This window comes from Brachyhypopomus gauderio, chromosome 7 (genome assembly GCF_052324685.1).
Source record: "Brachyhypopomus gauderio isolate BG-103 chromosome 7, BGAUD_0.2, whole genome shotgun sequence".
Taxonomy (NCBI): domain Eukaryota; kingdom Metazoa; phylum Chordata; class Actinopteri; order Gymnotiformes; family Hypopomidae; genus Brachyhypopomus; species Brachyhypopomus gauderio.
This window is the reverse complement of record NC_135217.1, coordinates 7,835,157-7,850,672: the sequence shown is the minus strand read 5'-3', so window position 1 is coordinate 7,850,672 and position 15,516 is coordinate 7,835,157. Positions and strand designations below refer to the sequence as shown.

General features: G+C 46.1%; 1 long non-coding RNA gene across 1 annotated transcript; it reads right to left on the bottom strand.

Annotated features, from left to right (window-relative positions):
* Positions 1-3,309: 3,309 nt before the first annotated feature.
* On the bottom strand, positions 3,310-4,278 carry LOC143518188 (uncharacterized). The gene is made up of 3 exons (XR_013132077.1): positions 4,134-4,278; positions 3,891-3,926; positions 3,310-3,530 (listed from the first exon to the last, which is right to left on the bottom strand). It is a non-coding gene; the product is annotated as an uncharacterized LOC143518188 (long non-coding RNA).
* Between the last annotated feature and the right edge of the window lie 11,238 nt (positions 4,279-15,516).

Below are 15,516 nucleotides of genomic sequence, written 5' to 3'. Positions count from 1 at the left end.
ACTCAGCTTGCTTCAAATTGGATTGCTAGAGATTCGGGTAACTGATGGCCAGACACCAATTTGCTGTGCCGATGGACACATTGTCCTCCCGGTGAGGAACGCAGCCCCTGAAGCCGCTCGCGCTTCAGCCTGCCAACGGCCGCGCTCGCGCCGCTATCGCCGAACACGCGCGCGCGCCGCGCCGGACTTGAATACTTAATTAACTCCGAGTATCCAAATTGCTTTGAATCAATCACTGACAGAAATTAGAGGTGGCGCATCAACAGTGAGATAGCGAGTAAAACTACGGAAGCCCAAAGGGAACGACGCTTTCTTTTAGTCTATTCACCATTAATTTTGAGAGCAAAATGAATTCATTCTTTTGAAATTCTTCTGAAAGCGCTAAATTAGACTCGAGTATGGTTTTAGATATAGGTTGCAAAAGGCGCCAAGACACTTTCTCGGGTTGTGAATATCAGACGAATATGACTTTTCTGTGAAGTACAGCTACCACGAGGACTGTTCGACCAAGTACGCCTTATTTTATGTTCTTTAACGTTGACCGAGTTCAGTCTAGCGGTGACGCATCCGCTCCCAGATAAGCGGGGAAGATGGTGACACACTGGACTAGAACCGGCACCATCCAGCAACACGACATGACATAACCACAAAGGCAGAAAGCAGGAGACCGGCTGATAAATACACATTATTTTGAATAATTGGTCACGTCACACCAGAACCACGAAGCGCGCGAGCACCGATGTCACAAATCCTTTTCCAGACGAGGCGGATCTGGTGATTGGGGAACAGCCCACACATGGATCTTCATTATCACATAGTTTCTCAAGTGCACATGTATAAAGGGCATTATTTAAGGTCGGGCATTTCTCGGGTCTTTTTATATGCCAACGTCACGAAGCATGCATCAATCAACGGCTCCTACTACTTAAACTTGAAGCAAACAAATATATGGCACGTGTTCAATGCTGCGCTTTACCGGAAAATTAAACGCACTTTTATTAATTAGTCACCTATATGCCACTATAAAGACAACATCCCCGAGATATGGCAGAGATTTTGCAGCTACAAAATGACCTCAAATGCTGCACCATGATGTACTCCACAATTTAAAAGTACTTTTAAAGTTTATTAGTAATTACGACAGAAATTATGCAGAATCCAAGTATACAAACGAATATGGAACATATCATTAAATACGCGATGTCAATTTTGTGGAAGGCACCAGACTCGATAAATAAAGATAACGAGTGTTTTTTTTAAGACTTACCCAGCGTTGTAGAGATGCCACAGAGGAAATATAGCCAAAATGCAACAGACAGAAGTCTTTTCAGATAAATACATCCACGAGCGCGCTGCATAATTTTGTTTTAATGGCAGAGCGCCTGCGTCCCAGTATCACAGCAAATCCGGTTTTAATCACACCGTAAAATTCAATTCATCAGCTCCGCGTAAATGGAAAAAGGTGGTCAAAAACACGGCGAGTACAAGCAAGAGGGCTGTGAGGGTTCGTACTCTCCCCGGTTTAAACGGAACTGTTAAACGTGCTGGTTCTCCATCCCGGGTCCAGGTCCGTGCAGACTTGCGCGAGCACACGCGGCGTTTCACTTGTTACGGCGGCGAGCTGTGCGCTGGATGCGCGCGCGCACACTTGGGCACGCGAGTTCATTGATCTAAAGAGGGCAAAAAAAAGCCCGGGACGGATTTCCAGGGAATGGACCGGAACGCGATATTGATTGGTGAGAGGAGGTAAACGGGGTGCGCTCTGAATTTAGTGCGCGCGAGGGGTAAGAGAGCGCTCGCCCGCCATCTGTGGTCACAATATGAACAATGTGGAGCGTTTGTCGCTCCGCGGAGGCGCATCATACATCACTGATAAACCTGCACAGCACACATCGATACTTACATTAAAACCGGATTCGCAATTTCTGATTATTAAAAAACCTGTTTTAATTATTTCCAAGCTGCGCTGTCCAACATAGTGTGAAACTCAAGTTGCAAGGGGCTTATAACTAAATCACCAACAAATAAATCTAGATACTGGTCACACATCCATATGTAGCTAACACTGCGAATACCGTAAGTTGTACGCCTCGTAATTTTACATTAACATTCACCAAATTGTAAATTAAATATGAATTCGGCGCGCTCGGATTAGGTGTTGTTGACCAGGGCAAAAACATAATCTGTTTTTATTAGGCTGTTTATACAGCGTCAAGAGAAGGCGACTGAAGGTTTTTTATGTTTGTTCCTCGTATTGACAGAGAGAATAACATTCTCCTCTCGCCCACGCGGACCTAATTAGTTGTGTCTGTTTCCAAAGCCGCCTAAGCCAAAGATCCTGCCATCACTACACACACGTGCGACGGTACAGGCACAGCAACTCTACTCTAATGACTACTGCGCGCGCGTGTGTGTGTCTGTGCGGGGGTGGGGGTGTGGGGGGGGGGGGGGTGTCGAAGGGGGCAGTGTATATGTGTTCGTAAGGTGGCCGTTATTTTTTATTTTTGTGGGGGGGGTGTTTGTTGTCCTGTTTTATTATTATTATTAATATATACGTAAAAGAATCATTCAAAAAGACCCAATAAAGCTCTTTTTAACCCTCCTGTCGTGTTCGGGTCAAATCTGACCGATTTACAACTTAAACCACTCATAAATATTGTGTTTTACATCTGATTGCTGCAAGGCCTTATGCCATCCTCCACACTATGCACTGGAACATATAAAAGTGATGATCATCTTTTTCATTGGATTTTGAGTGTTTTAAACCAACGTTTTACATCTGTGTTGTTGCCGGTCAAGCGTGACCGTCACAGGAAATGAATGGGTATTCAGAATATATTCATCTATCAGACAGAATACATCCCCATACACACTCACACACACACACCTACACACACCTACACACACACCTACACACACAGACACACACACACTCACACACAGACACACACCTACACACACCTACACACACAGACACACACACACACACACACCCACAGACACACACCTACACACACACACACACACACACACTCGCTCTCTCACACACACACACATGCACACCTATACACACACCTAAACACACACACACACACACACACACACACACACACACACACACACACACACACACACACCTAAACACACACACACACACACACACTCGCTCTCTCACACACACACACATGCACACCTATACACACACCTAAACACACACACACACACACACACACACACACACACACACACCTAAACACACACAGACACACCTAAACACACACAGACACACACACACACACCTATACACACACAGACACTCACTCGCTCGCTCACTCACTCGCTCACTCACTCGCTCACACACACACCTACACACATACAGACACACACATATACAGACACACCTACACACACACCTACACACACAGACACAGACACACACACACATGTTATGCCTATGTTTGCAAGGCCCCTCTGATCTGAGTGTGACATGCCACTCATGTGCATGAATTCACACACACACACACACACACCTACACACACATACACACACACAGACACACATACACACACACACCTACAGACACAGACACACACACATGTTATGCCTATGTTTGCAAGGCACACTCTGATCTGAGTGTGATGAATTCACACACACACACAGACACTCACTCGCTCGCTCACTCACTCGCTCACTCACTCGCTCACACACACACCTACACACATACAGACACACACATATACAGACACACCTACACACACACCTACACACACAGACACAGACACACACACACATGTTATGCCTATGTTTGCAAGGCCCCTCTGATCTGAGTGTGACGTGCCACTCATGTGCATGAATTCACACACACACACACACACACACACACACACACACAGACACACACACAGACACACATACACACACACACCTACAGACACAGACACACACACATGTTATGCCTATGTTTGCAAGGCACACTCTGATCTGAGTGTGATGAATTCACACACACACACACACACGCGCGCGCACACACACACACTCACTCACTCACTCACACACCTACACACACACCTAAACACACACAGACACACACACACCTACACACACAGACACACAGACACACCTACACACACACCTACAGACACAGACACACACACGTTATGCCTATGTTTGCAAGGCACACTCTGATCTGAGTGTGACATGCCACTCATGTGCATGAATTCACATGCGCGCGTGCACACACACACACACACACACACACACACACACACACACACACACACACACACTCTCACTCACTCACACACCTACACACACACCTAAACACACACACACACACACACACACACCTAAACACACACAGACACGCACACACACACACACACTCACTCACACACACACACCTACACACACACCTACACACACAGACACACACACACACAGACACACCTACACACACACCTACAGACACACACACGTTATGCCTATGTTTGCAAGGTGGTGAAAAAAATTTTTGTGTGTTAAAACAGACCGGTCTCTAAAGACCGGGAACACTAAAGTAAAAAACGTGAGGTCAACAAAACCGAAGGGTTAAAAGACCTTTTCTAAACTGTTGGTTCATTTCAACCTATATTTCATCTCACCAAAGCCCAGCAAGCTAACATCTGTGCAACCCACGGTAATGAAAACCTTGCCACATATTTGCATACACATCATTATATCCTTAATTCTCTCCAAGCAGCGCATGTATGCTCACCCATCTTTATTTGATTAAATCACAATTGCTTTCTTTCTTTTTATCTCTTGCCCTGCAGTCATTATAGGGGAAGCTCAAATGTGGCCAATTAACAGGGTGGTGGAACTGTGGTGGGGCCTTCCACCATTGAACAAACACACACACACACACACACACACACGCACAATGTTTTAGCTCACACCTCTCTGTTTTGTCTATCTCGGCGTGAGACTGATGAAGAGAGATGATTATAGGAGAGAAAGCATGAGAAAAGAGAGCGAGAAGGAGAGAGAGAGAGAGAGAGATTACCTAATAGACTGCTTATCACATTGTGAATTAACCCCCCATCGTACAAATTGGGTACAGTGTCACTCAGTTGCCTGTGACACAGTAAACATCTCTTTCTCCCATGCAGGAAGGCACAATGACAGACAGTTAAGGGGTGTGTGGGAAGGAGGATGAGACCACTGAGATGCACAGGGCACAGAGCAACGTGGGCGGGTCGTACCACAGCGCGGGGGGGTGGGGTGGGGTTGTCAGGGCGGCGGACTGGCAGACATAGTTCTGGATGTTTCTAGGCCTCCTGGCTTTTGAGATGAAGAGAACATCGGCCCAGAACAACTCAGGTCCAGTTTGCTGTTTTAAGGGTAAGTGGCATGGTGCAGGGATAGCGGAGCGGTTCTACACAGCCAGTCGGGTTTGGATACAAAAGGTCTCCAGAGTGTTTGGGGACGATACCATTTATGGGGCAGTTCCGCCGTGTGCTTTTCAGCACACCAGGGCAACAAAAGATGCTTTTCCCACTCAATCTTCCATCCTTTGACACATCGAGTGAGGAGAGGGAGAGAGAAAGAGACAAAGAGAGACAGAGAGAGAGAGAGAAGACGGAGAAAGAGAGCACGATAGACTCTGAGTGAAGGAGTAGTGTAAGTGTGGATACTGAGAGAGTGAGAGAGAGAGGAGTGTGTCTGGCAGGAGAAGCTCTCGTCTGGCCTCTGCTTCACCCTGTCACATGTTCATGTGCTGTCAGACGATGAGACCAGAGCTGCTGCTCTGATCCGGAGCACCCCACCACCACTCTCTCTCTCTCTCTCTCTCTCTCTCTCTCTCTCTCTCTCTCTCTCTCTCTCTCTCTCTCTCTCTCTCTCCCCCTCTATCCCTCTCTTTCTCTCCCCCTTCTCTCCCCCCTCTCTCCCCCACCCTCTCCCTCTCTTTCTCTCCCCCCCCCCCCCCCCCTCTCCTCTCTCTCTCCCACTCTTTCTCCACCTCCCTCTCTCTCCCCCCTCTCCCCCTCTCTCGTTCTGTCTTTCCCTCTCCTTCTCCCAATCTCTCTCCCAGTTCTCTGGGCTGCACCTGTTCCAAGACACCCTTCCATTTCTTTCTTTGTTCTGTTCATAATTGTTTAAGTTTCAGATTCAAAGCAATTCTTCAAATATTTATCAAAATATTCTAATAGACTTTGAAGGATGTCTCCAAATAGCTTTGTGACTAATTTTGATATAATACAATTTACACAATATTTAATCCTGACAGAACTTTGAGTCCTTTGTGTATGCTGTGATTTGATTATTTGGGCACATTAATGACTGCTAATGACAGCAAGATGGGGAATTCTCTTTATTAATAACTTCAGTTACTTCTAGTTCAGCATTTCGTTGGTTGAATTAACACTCGACAAACCACATGCAAATGAAGTTCATGAACCCAGTGTTTTGATGTTTAACCCCTGCATGTTATTACTTCACCAATCAGGACGTTTCTAATCAAAACTAAATCAATTACTGCTTCATTTGAAGTTTCTTTATTAGATAATTCTCACTTAGCATGAGCCGTGATTCAGAGGAAGAGGAGGTGCTGTTGCTTCCCCAAACAGATGCTGTCCGGGATCCGAACCACGGGAGAGCGAAGCCCCCGCAGACGAGGACGGAGGACAGAGCCGTGACATAAGGGAAGGGGGCGGGGCTTTGGCACAGAGAGTTAGTTAAGGGTCTGGGGGACCCCATTAGTCAATTGTTTGTGTGTGTGTGTGTGTGTGTGTGTGTGTGTGTGTGTGTGTGTGTAGTGCGCTGTCTGCCACATTTCCAAGCTGGCATGTGGCCTTTGTGAGCACCTGTGTCTCTCAGCCACAAATAATTACCTCGGTCTGTGTGGTTTTTCCCTAATAACGGCACTAATTCACCACGCCTCAACCCCCATGTGCAGCAGGACTCACGGACCAGGAGGTAGCTGCCACGCCTCAAGAGCCCTGCTCATCACCCGTTGCCATGGAGACACACCCAGCCACGGTGAGTGACAACCCGTAATCAGCGGCTTAAGAGTCAAGCTTGTAGGTTTTAATGCGCTACAACTTCATGACTAGCGTAATTAGCAGGTCCGTCCATATTCCCGCTTGGAAATGGCCGTGTAGTTTCAAGAATCTGATGTAACATTCATGTACGTTTCAGTAATTCTACCGTTCAAGCAAAGGTTTCTGTTCCCAATGGAAGTGATCAACTTGTTTTGTGCTTTCGTTCCTCACGAGGCCAGATAGAAATGTGCTGTAATTGGGAACTGTGAAAATGAGGCACTAAGTGAACTGTTAGCATGCATAAGCATAATGTCAACATTCTTAAAGCTGATTATAACGAGATGGGATTTGAAACAAAGTCTCTCGCATCTGGGAGAAAACCCAAGCACACAGAAACACACTGGTCAATAAGTCATTATGGCATCAGTACTTATTAAAATAAATCACCAATTCCAGTGTTCTGCTGTTGAATCTATCCAGACTGAATGTAATAACCTATAATCAATACACTTCTTTTCTGCGTCTAAACCTGCTGAATTTCAGAGCGGTGTCCTTTGATATAAGCTGTAGTTAATACGCTGCAGTAGGCTTTAGTGGAGCCGTGGGTACTGTTAACATGTCATATTACATCACATCTGATTAGTAAAACCACACCTTTATGTGTGTTCATTAGATTAGATGAGAAAATGCTTTGTCCTGAATGGTGCCCTCTGACTGCTTTGATTTTCCTTGTAAGCAACAGCTGTCTATCAATAAATGTGATTATTGTCTTGAGCTTAAGGCCGTATCCATAAAATAAAAATTACTATGGGTTTAGTTTATTACCCAACAATCTGCCAAAATGATCCCCATGAGATTGCATGAGCCTTATATGAATGAAAGCAAATGTGGTTCCAGAAGCTGCCCGATGACACACAGAGGACAGTTTGATAGTGAATTAAAGCTAAATACTTTAGAAATATAAAATTAAACAAGGTATTGTGGGATTTCTGGAATTACTGTCACATCACAAACTTAGCTAGTCCTTTCCAACCTCACTATGGTAAGCGCTTGCCCTTTAAGAGCGTGAAGAGACAAGGTCCCTGCTGTTAAAGGTAGGTTGGGAGCTCACTAATCCTACAGTAATGACACAGACACTGCTCCTGGTGGCTAATGGAGAGAACGCATTCAACAAGACATTCTCCTTGACTCTAATTGGGTGTAAAGTTAAAGACAGAGGAGAATAGAATTAAAAGACTGTCTCTCAGCTACTAATGGTTGTTTTTAATCATTCTGATTCTCCCTCTCTCTGTCTTACTCCCACTCATTCCCTCTCCCTGTCTCTCTCTCTCCACCTCCTCCCTCTCTCTATCTCTCTCTCTCAGTCCCTCTAAGTGTTTTCAGTGATGGGGCCCAGGGTGTGTGCTTTTACATTCAGCTCTCCCTTCTGCATTCATACAGGCCCTCGAATTCATTAAACACACGGCTCTGTCTGCAGTGGGCACAGACAAGCACCTACAGCAGCCTCGCAGCACAAGCACCACCCACACCCTCCATCCACCCAATCACCACCCACACCCTCCATCCACCCAATCACCACCCACACCCTCCATCCACCCAATCACCACCTACACACTCCATCCACCCAATCACCACCCACACCCTCCATCTCCCGGGCTCCACCCAATCACACAATCACCACCCACACCCTCCATCTCACATGCTCCACCCACACCCTCCATCTCCCGTGCTCCACCCAATCTCCCAATCACCACCCACACCCTCCATCTCACATCCTCCACCCAATCTCCACCCACACCCTCCATCTCCCGTACTCCACCCAATCACCTCCCATGCACTCGGAAGCACCTCCCATGTCCGACCCCCCCCCCCCCCCCCATGCACCATCAATATCTATAAATCACTGAAAGCCATTGCAGATTCTTCCATCCAGTTCACAGAGCGTAAACATGCAACCAAGCAACATAGTTTTTAACCCCCCTCCCCTCCCCCTGTCCACTAAAGAAAGAAGCTGACCAGGCTGGGACATTCACTTACCAAACTCACATACCAAACACTTAAACCCTCTGGTGCGGAACAGACTATTAGTCTACGCTCAATTATTTATTAGACACTAAAAGGCTTCTGTGTAAAGTAAATGGTGCTTGCAAACTCAACATGCAGGATTGTAGATCGTGTATCTCAAAGGAGCACACACGAGTGTGTGTGTGTGTGTGTGTGTGTGTGTGTGTGTGTGTGTGTGTGTGTGTGTGTGCTTGTGTGTGAATGTGCCCACTTTAGCCTAATAATGCCTCTATACAAACTTTTTTGTGGTATAGTTTTTTATGTGCGGAGGGTTGTCATTAATGAAACATGCCTCAAACCCAAAAGAACCTAATGTCCTTCCATTAGCATGAGCGCTGGGATTAAACCACTTAGGGTGAATGGGACTAGAGATTAAAAAACATGTCCTGTGTTTCCATCAGAATACTCTCCTGAGACACTGTGATCTTCTAGAAGAAGAACTTTGAGTACAAACCTCTGACTTCACCAACAGTGCATTCAAGAGCATCTCTGGAAGAACGTTTGGACATAATCACAATGCCTTCTGTAGCAAGATTATGAAGTTATAGTTGTTTCTACTCACTAAACATGGGATCAATCACAGGATAGCACATCTGAACGTGGACATGCGTGTCTGTTGATATCTTTAAAACATACTAGACACTCTATTACTAGAAGAGAAATAATGTTTAACAAAAGTGATATTTGCACTACAGCCCATTTCTAAAAAACGTATTTGACTATGAAATATGACATAGTTGTTCAGTTGTGTTGCATGATTATACTTACGGTCTTCAGGATGTTTTACAGTTTGATACTTTCTACAGTGTTTAACTACTTCGGTTTAATTGCAGTTTAACAAATTGAGCACAGTCTTAATCAGTTTAAGTGCCGGCGACAAGAAATGTAGCTTTGACATTTGGCAAGACTTTGCAATCAGCAGAACTAGGTAAGGTTGGAGAAAACACATGGATTTGTTCATTCATTGTCACCCACTGGATGACTCACGGGGAATGACAGAACAAACTTTACTGATACATCAATGTATCTCATCAGAGCTGCGACTCGAGGCCCGTGATCAATACTGAGGCTGTTTGTGTTTTGCTTTTCCCTTTTAAAGTAGGTTTAAACGGAGGACGTGATCCTCATTACACGCCGGGGCTCTCCGATCTTATCTTTTAAACAGGCTGTACCAAACACAAAGCGACTGGACGGAAGTGTCGATGTTTCGGTCGGGTAATCTCAGTCTCGGAACACTAGCGGCAGCTGAGGAGAAGGAACGTACGTCACGTGCAGGTTTGAAAGTGGACAAGAGCAGGAAAATAAACTTGTCACCTTAGGTGACCTAAACCACAGCTTAAAAGCTCTAAGAAATGCCATAACAACAGAAGAACAGGATGCTGAAATTAGAAAAGCATAAACTTGCAACAAAGAACTAGCAAGGTGTTTTCTAAGTGCACAGAATTAGTCGAATGGCATTTATTTTAGAATAAAAGGAGAACAGACTACAACTGCATAAAAGTATACTGTAGCTGCTAAACAACAACTGAGTGAATAGTGATTAAATAAAGCAGTTCATGTTCCTTTTGAGGAGTCTAACTGCTGTTCTGATTCACCAGAGACGGGCCCTGCACAGGAGGCGAGCTTTCTTCTGAGCAGCTCTTAAGTGATTTAGAACTAGACAGCTGCCAGGTTTCCAGTCGCTGGTGAAGTTAAAATGGAAACACCCAAACAATGACACAGATCATCCTCAGTCCACCGCAGTTAACAGCAACACCGGCGTCGACCGCGATAAGAATACATTTATGCAGTACCTTTCACGCACACACACACAGCTCATCATTCAGAACCTGAAGTAAAATGTAATACCAGTCTAATACAACAAATAGAAATACAGCTCTTTCCTCTGTGCGTGTGTGTGTGTGTGTGTGTGTGTGTGTGTGTGTGTGTGTGTGTGTGTGTGTGTGTGTGTGTGTGTGTGTGTGTGTGTGCACGTGTGCTCTGCGGATCAGCCCTGCGTGGTTAATTGCGTTTGGCAGGCCCGTTATGTTCCTCTGAGACACGCCACCAGCAGCTCAGGGGATGACGTCTGGACAAACAAAAAGCCATCTCCCTCTGCCGAGTCTCCACTGCGCCAAGACAAGCCCATTCCCTTCAGTAACCCCCCTCCGTCCCCACACACACACGCCAAAGGCCCCCTTAACCGGCTCTAAAGGGCCACGGAGGAGTCTCACGGAAATCTAAACAGCACCATTTCATGCAGATGAAGGAGGATAATGGTGGTGAATTCTTTACTGGCACTTCTGATTCAGATGAAATAACCTGAGTTGGTTCCTCCGTTTCCAAACACTCCATTACATCTGTGGCATCCGGAGATCTGCAGAACACAGTGATGAGTGACGGAAAAGGCAGGAGAGAGTAAAGAGGACTAGAGTGAACGCAGTAAAAACACAGAGAAAGAGACAGAAAAACAGACAGAAATAGATGGATGGATGGATGGATGGAGACAAGACTAGAGAGAAAGAAAGACATGGGGTAAACCCAACACGGAAAAAATAAGACACACAAAGAGAGAGAGAGACAGAGAGAGAGCGAGAGAGAGACAGAGAGAGAGAGAGACTGCGATTGACTGTGAATCTTTTTGTGTGACTGTGAATCCTTTTTTTGACTGTGAAACAGTACATGAAAGAAAACAGGGACAATCCACAGAGAAAAGCCCATTCCACATTTCAAAAAGGGGAGAAATTGCTCATTGGAAAGCCACGTGTTAAACATTATTAAGTGCAATTTGGTGTCTTACTTCACGTGTCATTACAACGCCATTTTCCATTCTCCAAGATAAAAGCGTTCCAGATCCTTTGAAGAGAGCTAAAGCAGGCAGGAGTTGCCACTGTTTGCAAAACGCAAAAAGCATTTTTATTAAAAATCAAACCAGATGTTTTCTTACACTCAAAACACCCCCCCCCCCCCCCCCCCAAAAAAAAACAGTAGCCAAAAATCTGCACCCACACTGCACACAGTAGAGCACTTAAAGCTCCACTTTAACCCCACACTCCCCAGTGGGGCATCAACAGGCTCTGTTTATGCATAAAACCTCACAGCAATGTCAGGTTCATTCACTGCTGTTTGTGTCCATCACCGAGCTCTTCACGTGCGCACAGCCTTATGGGTAATGAACTAAGAGCTCCACTGACTTCTGCAGAATGCGGTGCCATTCCAGTGTTTTAAGAGAACTTGACCACAATTGCAACAGAGCCCAACAACCTGCTCGCACTGGAGACAATGACGTTATTTATACTTTTCTTATGACTCATTATTGTAGCCATGGCTCTTTATGTACAAATGAACTTGTGATTGATTCTTTAGGCGATGTAATGCACTTGAAAAACTGTGCACATCATTAATAAATATATCAGTTACCTCAGCCAATAAACAGACCTGGAGAGCTATCTCACCGAGTAAAGAGGTAAACACTGGCATAGTTCCCACCCCCCACCGGCATTGCACTGTCCTATAGCGTTCCCAGCCCTGGCCTGAGCCACAGACACTGAAGAGGGCCGAGCTGTAGTGTATACTGTAGAGCTCAGCGGGAGCGAGTGTGTGGAGTGTGTGGAGTGTGTGGAGTGTAGGTGGGGAGAAGGCCAGTGGTCTGGCGTGTGTGTGGTAATCGGAAACTCAGACAGGGCCTAATCACGTGTCTTCCACCGCTATGATTCCTCCCACCAAGCGCCACTGGAGGAGAGAGACAACACATGAGGAATGAGTCTCTCCCCCATCCCTCCCTCGTCTTCACCCTCCCTAATGTTTAATGTGTGTGTGAGTCAGAGACGCAGAGAGAGACTCGTGAATTTTTCAGTATTCCCATGGCATAGGTCTCATCAGCTTTTAATCAGTGTGATACGGCCCTCACACACACACACACGCATACATATGCATGCATGCATACACACCCCGTCTTAACACCCCGACACTCACACACATACACACCGTGTCTTGGTCACATGGCAATGTTAGTACACTGGTGGCGTAAGCACACTGACACCCCCACACATACTCCCCCCATAGGGTCACACTATTGATTCTACAGCACACAAGCAAGCCTTAAGCCCACAGAGAGACAGAGGAAAGCAGAGAGAGAGAGAGAGAGAGAGAGAGAGAGAGAAAGAGAGAGAGGGAGTGAGAGAGAAAGAGAGAGAGTAAGAGAGAGAGAGGGGGAGGGACCACAGCACTGAGATACAAGGCAGAAGTCAAGCAGTGTTGGTTAATATAGTATCTGGGCCCAGCAGGCAGGCTTGTATCATTGTTGATATATAGGACAAACTGTGCTTAACCATGGAAATACATTTCATGTGAATGAGGCCATCTTAATGACAATGGACCTGGTCAATGAGAATATGTTTGCGTCTTTGCATGTGTGTAAGGACTGCATGTGTGTGTGTGTGTGTGTGTGTGTTTGTGTGTGTGTGTGTGTGTGTGTGTGTGTCAGCGGGTAGGAGGTTTATGATTATGCCAGACCTGGTTGTGGGGGATGATAGGATATTCTATTTGTGGATGAATCCAGTAATCGACTACCCCCACACTGCAGGGAAGGTCACTAGCAGAGCATTCTCATAAGCAGTAGATGCTTCACACACACACACCCACACACACACACACACACACACACACACACACACACACACACACACACACACACACACACACTAATTGGACACTGTCACTAGAGGTAGGTGAGGATGATCCTGCTTAACCGTGTGGCCATTCAACAACCGCCTGCCATACAGCACAGCCAAATGAGAGCACCATCCACTTACTAACCAGCACCACCCACTTACTAACCAGCACCACCCACCATACTAACCAGCACCACCCACTTACTAACCAGCAACACCCACCATATCTGCACCACCCACCATAATAATCAACTCCACCCACCATACTAACTAGCACCACCATCCCCACTAACCAAACCACCCTCCACACTAACCAACAACACCCACCCTACAAACCAGCATGTAGCTGCATACCACCACGTGTTTCTGTGAAGCTCTAACCAGCCAGCGGTCTCCATCCTGCTCCACACAGCCCCGTGCGTAAATGCTGCTAGAGGTCCCTTTCTCCTGCAGCTCTGCACAGCCTCATTAGGGGCGACACTTCACCCGTGCAAAGTGTGCAGGACAGTTCTCACAGATGAGATGAAAGAGCAGGCAGAATGCTGTGATCATGTGCTTAGGGAAGATCAAAGGCAAGAGGACACTGAGAACACAAACGCCCACACACACACACACACACACACACACACACACACATGTCCACACACACATATGCACACTCAAGCACACATGCAGTCTTTACACACCACCAGAGCATAGAGGGGACACGGCCGGGTTGCATGGGGTGTTGGTGAGACATCTCCCTCACACACACACACACACACACACACACACACACACACACACACACACACACACACACACACACAATTACTATCCTTGCATCCTAACATTTCTCCTTCTCCTTTGCATTCTGCACACACAATATTGTACGCCTCCCCAAAGCACGTGGACGGCGAACGCCACCCTTTACCTACAAATGAGCGCCTGCTTCACCATCACCAGATCATAAACAAACCTGCATGTCCAGAGCATGTGACTCCACTGGACCGGTGTAAGACGCACACATGGGGTCCGGCTGCCCACCAACACGGTGACACTTCACTTCAGACAGGTGGGGGCCAGTCTGGACATATGGCACATGACAGGACCACAGAGGGGTTGATGGAGGTCCTGTGTTTGAGCCATTACCCATGCTTAAGCCACTGGTGTATCCCGACCGGCCAATCCGTGTGGGGAGAAGAAAGAGAGAGGGAGAGAGAGGTGGGAGTCCAGAGGGCAGGCTGCAGAGATAAAGGCCAGGACGCTTTCATTATTGCTTTGACCCCCAGGGTCAGGCGGTGCTGGCAGCTGGAGATGCAGCCATTAGCCACCTCTCCATCACCGCACACCTCCACCTCCGGACGAGCACACATGATTTATTCCCTCACTCTCGCTGAGCTGAAAAATGATCCTCCAACACTGAATCAATCCCAGTGCGTACAGTACAACAGAGGACCGAGGGATTCTCTCTCTCTCTCTCTCTCTCGCTCTCTCAGTCTTTTCCTCCTGTGTCTTTTAAAATTAAAGGTTTCTCTGAGTCTTTACTTTCCTTCTCTATGAGAACGACTGAAATGCCTACCTTTGAAAAAAAGAAAATGTATATTTTGTATATTGTATAGTATATATATATATATATATATATATATATATATATATATATATATATATATATATATATATGTGTGTGTGTGTGTGTGTGTGTGTGTGTGTGTGTGTGTAAAACAAAAAATTGTTTCAAATTTTGTCAAAATTCCAAACAAATTGTCATTTAACAATGTCAGTTTTTGGTCAACATATC